This window comes from Dermacentor albipictus, chromosome 1, assembly GCF_038994185.2.
Source record: "Dermacentor albipictus isolate Rhodes 1998 colony chromosome 1, USDA_Dalb.pri_finalv2, whole genome shotgun sequence".
Taxonomy (NCBI): domain Eukaryota; kingdom Metazoa; phylum Arthropoda; class Arachnida; order Ixodida; family Ixodidae; genus Dermacentor; species Dermacentor albipictus.
In genome coordinates, this window is record NC_091821.1 from 336,889,815 (window position 1) to 336,908,503 (window position 18,689).

General features: G+C 45.7%; 1 protein-coding gene across 2 annotated transcripts in view; it reads left to right on the forward strand.

Annotated features, from left to right (window-relative positions):
• The first annotated feature begins 7,926 nt into the window (after positions 1–7,926).
• The window catches only part of LOC139054561 (complement C3-like), a 190,169-nt gene continuing 179,406 nt past the window's right edge, over positions 7,927–18,689 (forward strand). For both annotated transcript variants that reach the window (XM_070531704.1, XM_070531705.1), the window contains exons 1-2: positions 7,927–8,107; positions 8,719–8,870. The gene's annotated coding sequence lies outside the window, so the exon portion shown is untranslated. The remainder of the gene's footprint in view (positions 8,108–8,718; positions 8,871–18,689) is intronic.

Below are 18,689 nucleotides of genomic sequence, written 5' to 3' on the forward strand. Positions count from 1 at the left end.
GGCACAACTGGCTCAATGAACGTAGCGTCCGCGGACACAGCTCGATGAGATTTGTCGTCTTGCAAAACAGTGTCGAGTTGCGTCTCTTTGAGTGCAGCAGAATCACTGGATTTCATCTGGGCAGTAGGACTCGCTGACGAAGAACCACCTGGCATAAGCTTATCGACCACTTTGGCCACGTTATTCGGACCTTCGCGATTCGCAGTTTCAGAATGGTGCTCCCATGCTGCAGTGTTATGACGCTTCTTCCGCTTCTTTTTCTTGGATCTTTTCTCCGTAGTGGCGGACGTGGTTGCTGCTTCCATCGCGATGTGGTCTAAAGGAGCCTCCATGTTGCCTCGCCTACTTAACGAGGCATCGGTCGTATTCGCTTCATTTTCAGAATTCACCATGCCTTCTTTGCTGTTTGGGTTGCGGTGACTGAGCTTCAGAGTATCATCACGGCTTTTGTTTGTAGCCAGGCCATCTTTCAATCGGTGATGTTCGGCTTTACTCTTGCTGTGCCGTTTGAGCAGCGACAAGTTGACCGGGTCATCATAGTCTTCGGTCTTTTTCTTGCGGTGATCTCTTCTGTGAAATCGCTTTCCCGGTGCCTTGTGACGGGCCGCTTTTGTAGTAGACTCGGTTTTGTCTTCCGCCTGCCGGTACACACTGTCTCGCACTACAAAGCTGAAAGGAGAAGTCTCCGAACCAGGCGCCACGCCGGACGGGGATCCTGCTTTGGCGAGCTCAGCTTGACCGGCTTGGCCACACGGCGTGAAGTCTATGGCGACTTCAGCTCCCATCACGGAGTCCACGCGAGGTGCGCTTTGCGCGCTGGCGCGGTTATGAAGCGACGCTCTTTTCGCTGCTTCCATGCTGCGATTACTGCGTCAACAGCGGTAGCACATACCGTATAGTTGGAGGACAGTGAGCAGCGTTACGGCCTGGTCACAAGTGTCCAGTGGCCGTTGGTGCTGTGCATGGCTCGTATACTTGCTCCTCGTCTTCTTCGTCGCGAATGCGCACGTCTCAAAGCGGCTACAAACCGGCGTACGTTTGTCGTTTTTCATCTACGGCCACAAAATTATTTTTTAAAAAATGTGGATTCATTCTCGCATAGTAAGTCGCGAAGAACAATTGCTGATAAACATTCAGCAACAAAGGATTGGCGAAGGCAATATTTTTACGGTTGATGTACCTCGCTTCAAGAAGGGTATACTATGTTATGCGATCGCGAAGAAGAGGAAGAAGTGCACGGATGAGCTCGAACCTTGGTCGATCCCCTACAGTGGATAGGCCTAACCCCCCCCCCCCCTCCCGCCATTAGGAAACGAAAACAAAACGAAACCAAACCCAGGGCCAGATGCTAGCGAAAACAAGTCAGTTGGTGGCCTAAAGGTAAAATGTGACCAACACCTATTTTAGGATAATGCAATGTGCGTCTAGCAATAGCAACAACAAGCGTCGAAGCTTTATAGCTGATGGAATTTTACAGACTCTACAAATGTATACTGGTATATAGAGTACACGATCTTCAAGAAATATTTGCAAAATGAGCCTCAGCTAGAATTTCAGTAAAACGAAAGCGAAATAGGCTTACAAGCACAGTTCACATTGCAAAGTTTCTGTGATGAGGATGATGGTGTTGGCTGTGGTGTCGTCCTCAGAGGACGTATATTTCGTTTTTCTATAGCTTTCGTCTGGCTTTTCTATTTTGCGACGGCTTTTTATTATTATTATTATTATTATTATTATTATTATTATTATTATTATTATTATTATTATTATTATTATTATTATTATTGGGTTTTATGAGCCAAAGGCACAGTCTTATTTTCAGGCACGCCTTAGTGGGGTCTGCGGATTAATTTTCACCACCTGCGGTTCTTTTAAGGGACGCTAAATGCAAATACTAAGTCGACGTGGGTTGTTCAAATACCAATCCGGAGACATCGCATCCGTTGTTTCGGGACAAGAAAAGACAAGAAAGGAGTGTGCGAAAAAATTGCGTCTGAAGGGTCCGCATTCCGTCAGCGCAATGCAAATCTCCGGCCCCCTAGCGGAGAGTGGCGACGCTGCATATGACGTCATCGTCGGTGAGTAAAAGGCGCACGTCAGACGGCGCTATGATTTTCTGCGCAAAACGCAAACGCCCGGCCGTGGAGAAATTGAACTAAGACAGAGCGTTGGGGGGGAGGGGGGGGATTAGCCGCGGCAACGGCCCTAGCTCAAGTGGCGTGGACCGTTCGGAAATCCCGGGACATCACACGGACGTGGCATTCTCTGCTACTTTCAGTTTTTGTGAGTTTTGTGAGCCAGCCAAACCAAGGATGCACTACGCGATAAAGAAGCCACTGAAACGCGCAAACGCGGGCGGCGCAGAGTGGAGAAAACGAGACCTTCTGACCGACCGCGTCGTTGTGAACGGTAATATGAATGAGTTATTTCTTCTAAAAATAAAACTGAACTCGACCAGTAGCACTGTCATTCGTCTTGTAGTTGAATACAATAATCTTTTTAGCATGAGTGGTTGAGTTCTAGCGACAGAATTATAATGAGGAGTGCCTTCGTCTTATATAGTGTACTTGAATCTGCCGGGGGAGTCATTATTCGTGTCTTGCATTTAACTCAATCTATCGATTACTAATGCTCTGTTCGCATTAATATTGACGCCTTATACGTTCTCGAACATTAATCTATCAATTCATCATGACTTAATATTTGCGTTTGGTGTCCCTTTGACGGGAACCCAATGGACGGTACACGGGCGTTTCAAAGCGAAAGTTTTACTGGCCGCGAACTTGCGATTTCGCCGGGGCCGTGCTCCGAGGAGGCACATGACGTCACACCGCGTTCCTCGTCGTTGCGCTTACCTCCACTCGCTTCGCCAGCTGCGTCGCATGCCTGATAACATGCCGGAGGATTGAAAAGGAGAGCTCGCGTGCGCCGCAACCACAGTTGAGGCGCCAGTATGGACGGCGACAATTCTGATAACCAGGAGGAGGCCTGGAATTGACATCGGAACGAGATGAAGAGGAAACGAATCGCCCAGTAAACAGACGAAGAGCGCGCCGAGCGACTGGCTAAACGCCGCAACACGGCTAGACAACCAGACTAACCTGGAGTTGCCATAAAGATTAACCAAGGCTAACCGTGCTATGCCTTAGGTTTCGCTGTGTATATCCTGGCGTAGCCGAGCTAAGCTACTGCCAATTTCTTTTCGCATTTCGCTCATATCGAAAAGCCGCCGCCGCGACCGGAGTTTGATCCCGCGACCTCGGGCTTAGCAGCGCAATGCCAAATCCACTAAGCAACCACGGTGGGTGGACGGTCCACGCTTGCTCATGGATGCGACAGCGCATTGAACACAAGCTGCCAGCGGTGAAGGGAAAAAAATAAGAATTAATACTCATTCGTTATGTCCAAGGCACTCAAATCCACAACTAACGAACAATATGAGAAGCGTAACCGATTAAGGCTAATGCATATATCTGAATTCATGCTGCCAGATTCATGTTCTTGTATCCGCGATGGGGAAGTTATCCTTTATTCGCAAACTTGCAAGTCAAACTTAATTGCTAGGTTAATTTGCTATATCCGCCTGATTCCTCGTCAATCCCTAATATCAATTGGGTATGAGTCACAAGAACAGAAGAAACAAACAAATAAATAAGTAAACAAACACGCACACCTGATGCGAAGTGGAATGTGATAGACGCGTCCCGTGAAAAATAACGCCAAGATACAAGGCAATGTGCACGACCAGTGGAGCCAACCGTCTGCAAGAAACATGAAAGAAAATGAGATGCTGACATCTCAGTAAAAACATTATTTCTTGCATCGTTTGAAACAAACGTTGTGAAAGCAGACAACCAATGCCCAATTGTATTTTATTTCCAACTTACGGAACTGTTCACCACCTTCCGCTTAAATTCAAACACAAGTTCATATGGCCTCACGTTATGCGCGTGGATGCAACGGTGACTTGCAGGCAATATGCAACATTTTCCGAGTGATGAAGGAATCATCTGAAAAGAGGTGTACACGAATGGAAGTACGAACCATGGTGATGCGTGTTTAACGCTTCAGTCTCTTTGACCACCATATGATCAGTCAACTTCGTCACGAGACCCACGCGGCTACGCAGACCTTTCGCCGAGTCAATTCGGGGAAATGCCTTTATTGCAGTAAATATTCTTCGTGCTTTTATAGCGTAAGCTGTTGGGGGCTATAGTCTGACGTAGCGCGACCGCGCGTACATGTTGCGTGACGTTGGCGAGGATAACAGCTCGACCGAAGATGGTTCGACGCACTGGCGCAGCCAACTTAGCAGGACGCGTCCAACGCGCTCCGACGCGCCCGACGCTTGCCCGCGCGCCGATAACGTCGGAGTACAAACGCGCCTTTATGGGCTCATTCCAACAGCCGTTTCAGGCGGTGATCGTGTCCGCCGCCGCAGCCGGTGTCCGGTGTGCGTAGCAGCTATCTCCGGGAATGAAAAAAATATATATATACAGTTTCTTTTTTTTAAAGTTGAAGTTGAAGTTTATTCAAGATAGGAACAGTAGACAGGAAATACTGTACTGGACATCTGAATCCCTAGCTCAAGGCTAGTTGTGATCCATGCTAACTATTATTTACAATCATAACGGCAGTACGACAAAGTATAAGTAAACCATTTGTACATAAATATTCATTTTTAAACACAAGGCAGGGTACGTGTAATAGCTACAACGAAGAAATTGTATGTAGTAACGATATACTGCAAGTGAAAAAGAAAACAGATGTGTACACCAGCGAGATGAAAACCCTATGCAGACAATAGTGGTGAGTGATAATGAGATTCCACTGATATTGAAAACAATTTTGCTTGTTTTACTTCCAATGGTAAGCTGTTCCATAGGAGTGCTGCAGTGTTGCTTAATCTTGTCCTTCCATATACATTATGCATTTTTGACAGGTGAAAATTTCCCTTAAGTGCGCTGCGTGTATTTCTTCTGGAATGCAAAAAATTAGATAAACTCAAAGGGCAGTTGGTTGTTATGCTATTATGATTATTCAGTGCAGTTTTAAAATTCAGTAATAAATTGAAAGGCCGTATGTTTAAACTTTGAAACAGCGGCATTTATCTAGCACTGTAATCCGAAAAAGTCATAAATCGCAGGGCCCTTTTCTGAAGATGTACAATAGGTTCTACATATGAAACGTACGTGTTACCCCAAGATGCGATGCAGTAGGATAGATGGCTATGGAATATGCTAAAGTAGATTGCTCTCAGAGTGGTAAGTTCCGAAGTAATAACCGCATTTGTACAGCATAAAACAAGCCTTGCTAAACTTTTTACACAGCAATGAAATTTGAGGGTTCCAATGAAGATTCTCATCTAGTGTGACACCCAAGTAGTGAATTGAGCTCACCCGCTCAAGTTTCCGCCAGAATCGAACCTGAGACCGCTGCGTGGGAGTCAGCTACTCTACCACTGAGCCACGCCAGCTTTTTTTTTCTTTGCTGCCTCACTTGACACAGAGTTTACGAGCTCAGAAGAACAGAATAACAAGAACATAGTACGTAGAACCGTCAGCTGATTGCTAACTACAAGTTATCAGCATTTCGGCACGTTCAACAACATTTCCCATCTTGGAACCCACTCCGGTACATAGGGAATGAATCCCCTTCTGCACTTTTTTGGGGGGGGACTGAGCCACGCCAGCGCTTGCGAGTATGCAGCGGAAGAATGCCCCATAAACACGCCCTTGTGCGCCAGGAGGCACGCGATGTGACATGCGCGCTGCTTAGCGTCGATGCGTGCACGTTTTGCATTGCACTTGCGTACTATTACGCCAGATAGAACGCCATGTAGCAGATGCGCATGTAGCGGTACAAGCCAGTTAAAGAAGGTTTTAGGTGTAAAAAAAGTGTAATACAAGAATGCTAGAAAAAAAATATACATTGTACGCCTGAATAAATCAAGCTGGCTAGGTGACTATGTCCCCGCCATGTTTCAAAGTGGATGCCAATAAATCGTCATCATGATTAGCATTGTAACGTGCCACTTGCCTTGCGATATCGTGAGAAGCCAACCAACACTGACACCAAGGACAACATAGGGGAAATTACTTGTGCTTAATGAATTAATGGAAATTAAAGTGGATGAAAAAACAACTTGCCGCAGGAGGGAACCGAACCCACAACCTTCGCATTTCGTGATGTGAGATACGAGCCTCGTATAGCGTCTGTACGCACGCCCTTTGCATTGCAGTTGCATATTATTGCACCAGGTGGCACTCCACGCAGCAGCTGCATAGGTAGCGGTGCAAGGTAGATAAAGAAGTCTTGAGGGGGGAAAAGATTATGGAGATGTATAAATACTGATGTAATGAAAAACATGTATGACGTACATGATTAAGTCAAGCAGGCTAGGATACTTCAGTTGTCGGCGCCAGGAATAGCAGGAACATGGGCTTGGTTCTCAGTACCAGTCGTAGGTGTCATGTCTTGGCACCCAGAAACAAAAACACGTTGACTGAACATCGATCCACCATTATTCCTGCTGCTTGACTGGCAGCATGAAGGTTACATAACTGAGCGGGCTGAGCCCGTTGAAGCGGTATTTCAATTAAAGCCGGCGTGCGGAAACTGAATATAGCCGGACCGTAAATGAATGGCGACCGTGCACGTATTCTGCGCAGTAACAAGTATGTACAAATTTTCAGCACACACAACAGTGGGCAAAGTTATATTCTTTTTCGCCGCATGACGTGTGAGAAGTTGAGGTCGAGAAAGCGGTGAGGGGAGAGGAAATGGGCCTGACGTTGACGGCGCAATGAAAAGGCTTGTCGGCTGGACAGAGCTAACAATGCTTAAAATTTTTTATCAACTGCTGTTCCAAAAGGAGCACTATATCTACGTCCTTCGTGAGGGCTTAGAGAAAAAGATAGACCGAGATAATGAGGGCTCAAGGTGTTTAGTCAGAATTTCCAGTATTCTGAATCAATTTACCACTTTTGATCTGGATCGCTGGGGACGGGTAGCCCCTATTATACGCAGAAGCATATTGGTCTTACATAGCAAATATAAAAGTTTTGACAAGTATATTTAGCGCTGGCAAAAAAAAAGCGAGAACCACGAGAGACAAGTCGGCAACAAAAGCCGCGGACGGTACCGGCGCTTCGTTGTGTGCAGTTCATCGACCCTTTCATTTTGCTTACCCGATTGAGTCATTGATTTTAATGACGTGGAGAATGCTGACACTCTGTTTCAGGCATTCACGCAACGACGAATTGCGTGGTGAAAAAGCGACATGGGAGAAGACGGAAGACGACAGCTTCAACGCATCATCATTTGCACCAATGAAGCAGGTAACAACCGCCTTAATAAAATCACAGTACATTCAGCATGTCACACGGTTTTGTACTGTCAAACTGTCAAGGAAGTAATAAATTAAACAATTCTGGCGCAGGCATTCCATTAAAAGTATTACCTTCTTCGCACCTTTGTTTCATGTATGCTGTGCGGGGGCACCAAAAGGGCCACAGTTTTGCAGTTGTCGTTATCTCATGCATGCTTCATTCAATAGTGTGCAGGCTAGGTGAAAAATCTACCGGATGAGGGTATGGCGATAACGTCGAACTTTAGCTCGGTTTTAGATTGCAGCCATTAAAATGTAGTACAACATTATTACATTGGTCGCTTATACACTGGTAAACGAAATTGGAATGCAGGGTGCGTACCGAGGCTTAGGAAATGAGCTTTTTCGCATCCCGTGGACTTTCGACCCTGCCCGTACGACTTTTTGATACACTTCTGCAGGCGTAGGAAAAATGACACGCTGCGCGGCTCGTAAGAAAGATCAAGGAGCAAGCTGTAACCTAAGCTTAGATGCGTTGCCTTCCATCTCGAGGTGATACCACAGCCAAGCAAGCTATCGCTCCGTTGCTCCCATGTGACGAAAGAGGTCGAGGGTCTAAATGGAGCTGCGAGGAAAGTTCCTGGTCTGCAGTACTCATATTTGCCGGCTCCACCAGACCTTGGTCACTCTGCATCCGGCAGTCACGATGAACGCGGCCTACACGCTGCTGCTCGTCTGCGCAGTCATTGGCTCAACAGGATGGGTGCAGGCAAGCGAGTAGGTATCACTTTTTTTGTGCTAAAGTCATGTTTATTGAAGCCGGTTACGTATCATTATTAACGGAAAGCTTACGAGACACCACTGTAAAATGAATCATATTAAAATTTTCTTATAAGTAGCGGATTTGCAGCGCCACTAGGATTACCATCTGCCGGTGGCAATTGAAAATTCCCCTGTGCTTGCGTTGAGTTTTGAACTGTGTATACGCGTTTGAACGCTTTCCTCCTGAACACACCGGGTGGTTGGCGACCGCTGTATTGACTCTCATGTACCGAGCCCCGGCCGCAAGCGTGGCGAGCGTCCGCTCCCACCCCCCTCCCCCCTCCTCAGCCTGCTGGGCGAGCCTCCAGCCTTCCACACAACCTTCGAGCGTTCGCATCGCTAACCACAAGTAACATTTCGAGCTGACAGCTCCATTATGGTACTCATGCCCACGCTATCTCTGCGGTCCAGGGTGCCCGTTCATTACACTTCTCACTAGGAACGAATAAACGGATGCAGTCTGTGCAAACGGTCGTGCGTGCGTGTGCGTGCATCTTTACTCGCTAACTTTCTTCTTTGACACTGTCCTCGACAAATATGATATTGTGCCACAACACGACTCGCAGCGAGTGCATCGTCGTGACTCCGAACGTACTCCGACTGGGAGCCAACGAGACCGTGGTGGCCATGGTGAGTGGTAGTTCACAGCTGGTCACGATCTCACTGCACAACTGGAGACGGCGAGTCTTCCTCGAAAGGATGTTCCGGGTTTACGCAAGTGAGTGGAACGTCCCATGCCGCAAGCTCTCTCTTTCACTGAAGGTACAGCGGTCACTGTAATTGGATGTCTTTAGTGCGATAACAGCTAAACGAAGAACCGAAGCACCTCCACGATTGATATCATGCCGCCCCGCCGCCGTGCTGCTTCGGCATATATATATTTTTATTTATTTAGTCAAACGGTTAACCCTCACTTGAGGGTCGTTACTGGCAGGGTCAGTAATTGAATTATACATAGAACAAACATTGAAGATCATTTGTAGGAGAACATTTGTAACGCATGGAACATTTCTAGAAAAAACACAGTTACATGCAAGGAATAATAATAGCCTTACAGTTTGAGCGAAATACTTATGAAGACCAACCTCAATATCACTCATTGTATTTTTTTGTTCCACATCCTTCAGTAATTCATTCAACAGTTTAATAGCGTCAGGACAGAAAGAAAAGCGGGATAAGTTTGTTCGAGCTATTATTGGTTCCACGAATGTACTGCGTGTTGTTCGTGGGAACCTTTTGTGAAAAAGCGTTAGATAATCATCCTTGTTTATTTTCACCTCTGCGTGTAGTATTTGAAAAAGCAGTTTCAATCGCTGCTTCTGCCTTCTTGATTGCAGTGGTTCCAAGTTACCTATTTTTAACATTTCAGTTACCGAGTCACTTCGTCGATAGTTAGAGAAGATAAAGCGAACTGACATACTCTGAATTCGCTCAAGTTTATGTTTTAAAGCCTTTTGATGGGGCTCCACAGAGCACCAGCGCATTCTAGGCTTGAACGGATATATGTCTTGTATGCAATCAACTTGACTTCTTTCGTCGACTGGCGCAATTTCCTTTGCAGGAAGCACAACATCTGATATGTTGATCGACAGATATTTTCAACATGGGGACGCCAGTTCAATTTATCTGTTATGGTTACACCCAAATATTTGAAACTACATACTTCTACCAGTATATTATCTGCAATATTATATGCGAACTAGATCGCTTCCTTTCTTTTTGTTATGTGTGTGTAAGCGGTTCTTTAAAATTAATTTCCGTACCCCATTTTTGACACCATCAGCTTAAGTTTTGAAGGCACTGGTTGATTTTAAATTGATCTTCTCTGCACGTTACTGGACATTAAAATAGGCAATCATCTGCGAAAAGCTTAATTTTTACAGGTGATTGGACAACCGCTGAGGTATCATCAATGTATAGCAGAAAAAGTAGTGGCTCTAGTACAGAACTTTGCGGCACACCCGAATACTCCTCACGATTTCCCGACATAGTATCTGCCACTCTGACTGCTTGTTGGCGGTCATTTAAATACGCTCCTATACAATCGAGAACATCCGCACTAAGACCGACATTGCGAAGCTTGAGAAGTAGTTTACGGTGTGAAACTTTGTCAAAAGCCTTCGCAAAATCTATGCATATTACATCGACTTGCACACATGCATCTATAGCAACACAGAAATCATGAATGATTTCGATCAACTGCGTTACAGTTGAAAGGCCACTGAGGAATCCATGCTGAAACGGACATAATAAGTCATTTTGTTCCGAAAATTGTCTAATATTTTTTGCCGCTATATGCTCAAATATTTTAGAACACACCGACGTGAGAGACGCAGGCCTATAATTGCTCAACATTGTTCTTTTGCAGCCTTTAAATATTGGTGCAATTGCTCTACGCCAATCTTGAGGTAGCGAATGGCATTTTAAAGACTTCTGAAATATAATTACTAGAAAATAAGACAACCATTCCGTGAAACGACGCAGAAATTCATTTGGTATACCATCAGGCCCACATGATTTTGTCATGTCCAAGAGGAGCAGCTGATCGAATATGCTTTCTCGGCTAATATTAATATTATCTGCCTGAAGTGGCAATGTAGGAGCCGAGTCATATTCTTTGTTGTCATACTGGTCCGTACAGAGCACTCACTCTAAATATTGATTGAATCTGCCAGCGATATCAGACTTTTCAGTAATTACTTCCGTTCCCTCTACAATCTGTTCAATTCCATCATTAGTTTTCTTCAAATACAGCCACAACTTTCGTAGTGAGCTCTTGAGAAAATTACTGAGGGTGTTATTAAAAAAATGATTTTTAGATTGAAGAATCTCTGCCTTCAAGTTTTCTTTTGCACGAGATATTTCCATCGGGACCCTTTTATTTTTGCGCAATCTCCTTATTCCGCGCTTCATCAGAATTATTTTTTTTTGCTTATCCATGGGTTCCTTCGTTTTTCTTTCTTTTTTTGTGCGAGTAGGTACGTAGTTATCTAAACAGTACTGCACAATTTTCTTAAAACGTTTCCGAAGCTGTTCAACCGACTCAAGCTTTGGTATAATCTGAAATTCGCCAAGCGACGTTTCCAAAAAGTCAATGATAGTCGTATCATCAGCACGACCGTAGTCTTTAACATGTGCATAAACATGACGCTTTGCTCGAATGCTGGTGTTACAGAAGACGTCAACCTCAAATTTCATCAACCTCAAATCAGCTGAGGCGGCCGATATGCCGTCCTCAGCTGATAGGGCGTAATCGGCCACATTACTTGATATGAAAACCAAGTATAACAATGACTGTTATGTAGGAGTGATTCTTGTGCAGTCTTTTACAATTTGCGCGAGATTATGAGAAAACATTAGCTCTAATAGCCTATCAGCGCTACGGGTTTCTACATGACCAGTTCAAAAACTTTCCCAGTTAATATGTGGTAAGGTGAGGTCTTCAGGTATTATTAGTCTTGTGTTTTCATTTACATGATCACAGAAAAACATATTTAAGCCCTCTAAAAACTCGGGCGGAGTGCTAGGCGGTCTGTAGACGGCTCCAATTATAAAAATTCATGATGACTGGTCGTGAGCTATACGGTTTTTCCTTGCCCAGCCGGTGAATTCGGTCTACTGATTTCACTATACCGCCCAATTTTACTTCAAACAGCTTACCAACACGGCTCCCCTCAAGTCTGATTCGGTTTCACCTGACACACACACACACACACACACACACACACATATATATATATATATATATATATATATATATATATATATATATATATATATATATATATATATATATATGTATATATATCTCGTAGAAACCAGCCGACAAAGACACCAAGTACAAGACAGGAGAAATTACTTGTACTTACGAAGTGAAATAAATAAATTGTAAATTAATGGAATTGAAAGTGGATGAAAAAACAACTTGCGGCAGGTGGCATACGAACCCACGTGTTCATATACGCCTGCGATGCTCTACCAATTGAGCTACTGCGGCGCTGTCTTCCCAGTCACTTGCTGGGGTATTTATGTGTTGCTACTAGAGCTACCGGACCGCCATTCGAATATGAACCTGGCAACGTTTAACGCTAGAATGATATCTAGTGAGGCGAGTCTAGCAGTGCTATTGGAGGAATTAGAGGGCAGTAATTGGGATATAATAGGGCTCAGAGAAGTTAGGAGGCCAAAAGAAGCACATACAGGGCTAAAAAGCGGGCACGTCCTGTGCTACCGGGGCTTAGCGGAGGGACGAGAACTAGTAGTCGGATTCCTGATTAATAGGAATATAGCTGATAACATACAGGAATTCTATAGCATTAACGAGAGGGTGGCAGGTCTTGTTGTGAAACTTAATAAGAGATACAAAATGAAGGTTGTACAAGTCTACGCCCCTATATCCAGTCATGATGATCAGGAAGTCGAAAGCTTCTATGAAGACATGGAATCGGCGATGGGTAGAGTGAAAACAAGCTACACTATATGGATAGTGTATTTAATATGGATAGTGTATATAATATGGATAGAATTGAACATGCTCTCAGGAACGGAGGAAGCCTAGAGCAGTGAAGAAGAAACTAGGAATTGGCAAGAATCAGATGTATGCGTTTAAAGACAAAGCCGGCAATACCATTACTAATATGGATGAGATAGTTCAAGTGGCTGAGGAGTTCTATAGAGATTTATGCAGTACCAGTGGCACCCACGACGAGAATGGAAGAGAAAATAGTCTAGAGGAATACGAAATCCCACAGGTAACGCCGGAAGAAGTAAAGAAAGCCTTGGGAGATATGCAAAGGGGGAAGGCAGCTGGGGAGGATCAGATAACAGCAGATTTGTTGAAAGATGGTGGGCAGATTGTTCTAAAGAAACTGGCCATCCTGTATACGCAATGCCTCATGACCTTGAGCGTACCGGAATCTTGGAAGAACGCTAACATAATCCTAATCCATAAGAAATGGGATGCCAAAGACTTGAAAAATTATAGACCGATCAGCTTACTGTCCGTTGCCTACAAACTATTTACTAAGATAATCGCAAATAGAATCAGGAACACGTTAGACTTCTGTCAAGCAAAGGACCAGGTAGGATTCCGTAAAGGCTACTCAACAATAGACCATATTCACGCTATCAACCAGGGGATAGAGAAATGTGCGGAATATAACCAACCCTTATATATAGCTTTCATTGATTACGAGAAAGCATTTGATTTTGTCGAAACCTCAGCATTCATGGAGGCATTACGGAATCAGGGTGTAGACGAGCCGTATGTAAAATAACTGAAAAATATCTATAGCGGCTCCACAGCCACCGTAGTCCTCCATAAAGAAAGCAACAAAATCCCAATAAAGAAAGGCGTCAGGCAGGGAGATACGATCTCTCCAATGCCATTCACAGCGTGTTTACACGAGGTATTCAGAGACCTGGATTGGGAAGAATTGGGGATAAAAGTTAATGGAGAATACCTTAGTAACTTGCGATTCACTGATGATATTGCCTTGCTTAGTAACTCAGGGGACAAATTGCAATGCATGCTCACTGACCTGGAGATGCAAAGCAGAGGAGTGGGTCTAAAAATTAATCTACAGAAAACTAAAGTAATGTTTAACAGTCTCAGAAGAGAACAGCAATTTACAATAGGTAGCGAGGCACTGGAAGTGGTAAGGGAATACATCAACTTAGGGCAGGTAGTGAAGGCGGATCCGGATCATGAGACGGAAATAAACAGAAGAATAAGAATGGGCTGGAGTTCTCAGATCATGAACAGGTTGCCATTATCCCTCAAGAGAAAAGTGTATAATAGCTTTGTCTTACCAGTACTCACCTACGGGGCAGAAACGTGGAGGCTTACTAAAAGGGTTCTACTCAAATTGAGGACGATGCAACGAGCTATGGAAAGAAGAATGATAGGTGTAACGTTAAGGGATAAGAAAAGAGTAGATTGGGTGAGGGAACAAACGCGAGTTAATGACATCTTAGTTGAAATCAAGAAAAAGAAATGGGCATGGGCAGGTCATGTAATGAGGAGGCAAGATAACCGATAGTCATTAAGGGTTACGGACTGTATTTCAAGGGAAGGGAAGCGTAGCAGGGGGCGGCAGAAAGTTAGGTGGGCGGATGAGATTAAGAAGTTTGCAGGGACGGCATGACCTCAATTAGTACATGACCGGGGTTGTTGGAGAAGTATGGGAGAGGCCTTTGCCCTGCAGTGGGCATAACCAGGCTGATGATGATGATGATGATGATGATGACTAGTACTCACCACGGGGCAGAAACTTGGAGGCTTGCGAAAAGGGTTCTACTTAAATTGAGGACGACGCAACGAGCTATGGAAAGAAGAATGATGGGTGTAACGTTAAGGGATAAGAAAAGCGCAGATTGGGTGAGGGAACAAACGCGAGTTAATGACATCTTAGTTGAAATCAGGAAAAGGAAATGGGCATGGGCAGGTCATGTAATGAGGAGGCAAGATAACCGATAGTCATTAAGGGTTACGGACTGGATTTCAAGGGAAGGGAAGCGTAGCAGGGAGCGGCAGAAAGTTAGGTGGGCGGATGAGATTAAGAAGTTTGCGGGGACGACATGGCCACAATTAGTACATGACCGGGGTTGTTGGAGAAGTATGGGAGAGGCCTTTGCCCTGCAGTGGGCGTAACCAGGCTCATGATGATGATGATGATGACTAGAGCTAACCCTGGGATGTTAGCCAGCGCCACCACTCACAAACCTTGGTGGCGGGTGTGGAACATTCTTTTTTGCCGCAGGCGTCACGAGTACGTGATCTTTTGGGGTTAATGCAACTGCATGGTCAATAAAACCACACGTGCTACCTGAAGGCATGAATGCTGCCGGATTTGAGACCCTCTTTATGTAATGAACGAGAACAAAAAGGGCTAACCGAGGGGTCCGATTTTTATTAATCATAGCATAACAAACCAACAAAGAAAGACACCAAGGACCACACAGGGCAAATTACTTGTACCTGCTAATTGACATAAGGAAACTATAAATTAATGGAATTGAAAGTGGATATCAGTCGTCAAAGAAAACCAACGTTTTCTTTGTATCCACGCTTAACTTAAATACCCGTGCTACTTCAACTTCCTCCCCACTGGCACACACCCGCGGCAATATAGTTGTGCGAAATATAGTTGCGTCATTTGCTCCCTTTTTAAAAAAGATCATCATCCCGATGATACAGGTTTGGAAAGCAGCGGTAAAGAACTGTGCAGTCTTGTCAGTTTTCATAGTACGGCTTCATACGAAGCACGCGAATGACCTCGCGTAAATCCCATCGACGCTTTGAACAGTGAGAACCATCTGGAACGACTTCGTCGTGGACGTCACTGAGGCATGGGAGTACTATGTAGGCCCGAAAGTGGGTGCGCAAGTGCTTTTCAATGAGCCCACGATGACGAATAGGTGTCCAGGCCCAGGCTTTACCACCGATATTGTATGTTACTGGTCTGTGGCCGCGATTGTAGCGTTAGGCGTCACAGTCCCATTGTTCGTGAATTCGCAGACGCGCAACCTGCCTAGCTGCCTGTGCTCTTTGTGTGGTCTCTTCAGCACCCGTCTCGTTTTCATCAAATTCATGAGGGAACATTGCGCCCAATGTTGTTGTAACCTCACGGCCGTAGTGTAGCCGTATTGAAGGGCTTCTTGCGAGTGGTTTCTTGACGAGCTCTATTGTACTCGAAGGGGATTAAGTTAAAACCTCGTCCAAGTTCTTAGGCTCTACATCTACGCACATGCTTACCATATCAGCCAGTATCCTATTGAGTCGTTCCGTCAATTAGTTTGTTTGGGGGTGATGCGCCGTTGTCTTCAAGTGGATGGCACCACTTAGACGTAGAACAATATCCAAACACTTGGCCATGAACGAAGGACCTCTGTCCGTGAAAACTACTGCGGCAGCGCCATTCCTTAAAACGATGTATTCCAGCAAAAAACGTGCCGCTTCATCTGCTGTTTCCCGTAGCAGAGCATCTGTCTCTGCATATCTAGCGGGATAATCCGTGGCGACGGTTATCCACCTATTGCCAGTAGTAGACGTTGATAAGGGGCCCAGAAAATCCATGCCTACTTGTGCAAATGGTGTGGCCGGTACGTCAACAGGGACCAGTAGGCTGGCTGTCTTGACGGATGGCGGTTTGCGACACTAGCAATCGAGGCATCTCGGAACGTAACGTTTAACGAGTGAAATGAGTCTCGGCCAGTAGTAACTCTGCCGAATCCCTGCCAATGTGCGAGTGTACCCGAAGTGTCCAGCAGTCGGCTCCTTGTTGCAGGCGTGCAAAATTTCACATCGAAGCGATGATGGAACAACGAGTAAGTAGTTGCTGCCACTAGATGAGAAGTTCTTCTTGTAGAGGACGTTGCGACGCAAGCAGTACCATGCCAGCCCTCTCGCAAAGAGCCTCGGCGCGCTGTTGTTTCAGGTAATCAATAAGCGGCAGCAATTCAGTGTCATCCGGTTGCTGGCTTGAAAGAACGGCAGTGTCCACAAGTCCCAGAAAGACCGTGTCGTCATCGTCTTGTGCTGCCGGCTCAACAGGAGACCGTGAAAGGCAGTCAGCGTCTGTGTGCCGTGTTCCTGGCTTGTATGCGACAATACAGTCGAAGTCTTCGAGTCGAAGACTCCAGCGTGCAAGCCGGCCGGAATGATCTTTAAATTAATGAGCCATCAGAGCGAATGGTGATTGGTAACGACGGTGAAAGGCCTACCATACAAATACGGATGAAACTTCAGAACTGCCTATACCATTGCGAGGCATTATTTTTCACTGGTGGAGTAGTTAGCCTCGGCTCAGGATAGTGGCCTACTGGCGTAAGCAATCACCTTTTCGCTGTCGTCCTACCATCGTACGAGAACCGACCCTAGACCGACATTTCTAGCGTCTGTATGCAATATCGTCGGCGCGTCTTCGCTGAATTGTGCTAGTACGGGAGGCGCTTGAAGGCGTTGCTAGAGCTCATGAAATGCCCACTGATGTTCTTCGCCCCAAGTAAAAGGCATACCTTCTCTGGTGACCTGTGTTAACGGCCATGGAGTGCGCGAGAAATTCGAAATAAAAGGCCGGTAATATGCAGAGTCCCAGAAAACGTCTGACGGCCTTTTTGTCTAATGGGGTCGAGAAATTACCGACGGCAGCAATTTTATCGGGGTCGGGTCGGACTCCTTGGCTATTGACGACGTGACCGAGGAACTGGAGCTCGTGAAAACCTAAATGGAACTTCACAGACTTCAAAGTGAGGCCAGCAGAGCGTATCGCTTCAAAAAAATGTTTTCAGCCTTCGTAAGTGTTCGTCGAACGTTGCGGAAAAGACAATGACGTCATCCAGGTACAACAGGCATTTTTGCCATTTGAGTCCGGAGAGCACAGTGTCCATTAGACGTTGAAATGTTCCTGGCACCGAACACAAACTGAAGGGAAGTACCTGAAATTCATAAAGTCCGTCAGGTGTCACAAAGGCCGTTTTCTCATGGTCTCTCACATGCACTTCGATCTGCCAGTAACCGTTTTTCAAGTCCATTGACGAAAAGTAGCACGCGTTTCGCAGCCTATCCAAGGAATCATCAATACGCGGCAGCGGATAAACGTCCTTCTTTGTGACCTGATTGAGCTTCCGATAGTCGACGCAGAGGCGCAGGCTACCGTCCCTTTTCGCTAGAACTACAGGTGATGCCCAAGGACTATTAGATGGTCGAATAACGCAACCTTCCAGAATCTTCTTCACTTGTTTTTGTATTGCTTCGCGTTGCTTCAGGGCCACACGATAAGGGTTTTGTCGAATGAATCTGGCGTAGACATCAGTAATGATGCGGTGTTTGGCAAGTGGCGTTTGACCAACTCTTGACGCAATGAGAAAGAGCCCTGGTACTGATTGATGAGTTCAAGAAGACGGTTCCGCTCAACGGCCATTATCGTTGGATTAACATCTACAATAGGCGCAGCTGTATGGATGGTAGAGGCCGCCTCCTGCGCGACGTGGCAGTCTTGTATTTGTGTCACTTCGTCGAAATAAGCGACAGCAGTGCCTCTAGCGATTTGTCGACGCGCCTTACTAAAATTCGTCAGCAAGAGTTTGGCGCTTCCGTCGACCACATCGATATAGTGCCCTGGCAATGGAGACGCCGCAATTCAGTGCTAGCGCCTTGATGTGTTGAGCTATTCCAGTCGCATTCTGCAGGCTGTCGCAGTGCACGGGTACGAGAGAGCAACTCCGCGGCAAAAGTATGACGTCATCCGCAGTAATACGTCAGCAAGGTTGTTGTGGCTTCTCGCGGGTGACATTTTCTGAGCTCGCGGCAGACGTGACGCTTCTGTCATGGATGTTAGTTACGGCGCCGTACTCACGTAGGAAATCCATGCCCAATATAAGGTCTTTACAACACTCAGTAAGAATGACGAGGGTGGCGACGAAGATTGGACCGGCGATTAAGAGTCGGGCCGTGCATTTCGCGACAGGTGTCATCAACTCACCTCTGGCGGTTCTTATGTTGGGCCCGTGCCATTGCGTTTTTACCTTCCTTAGT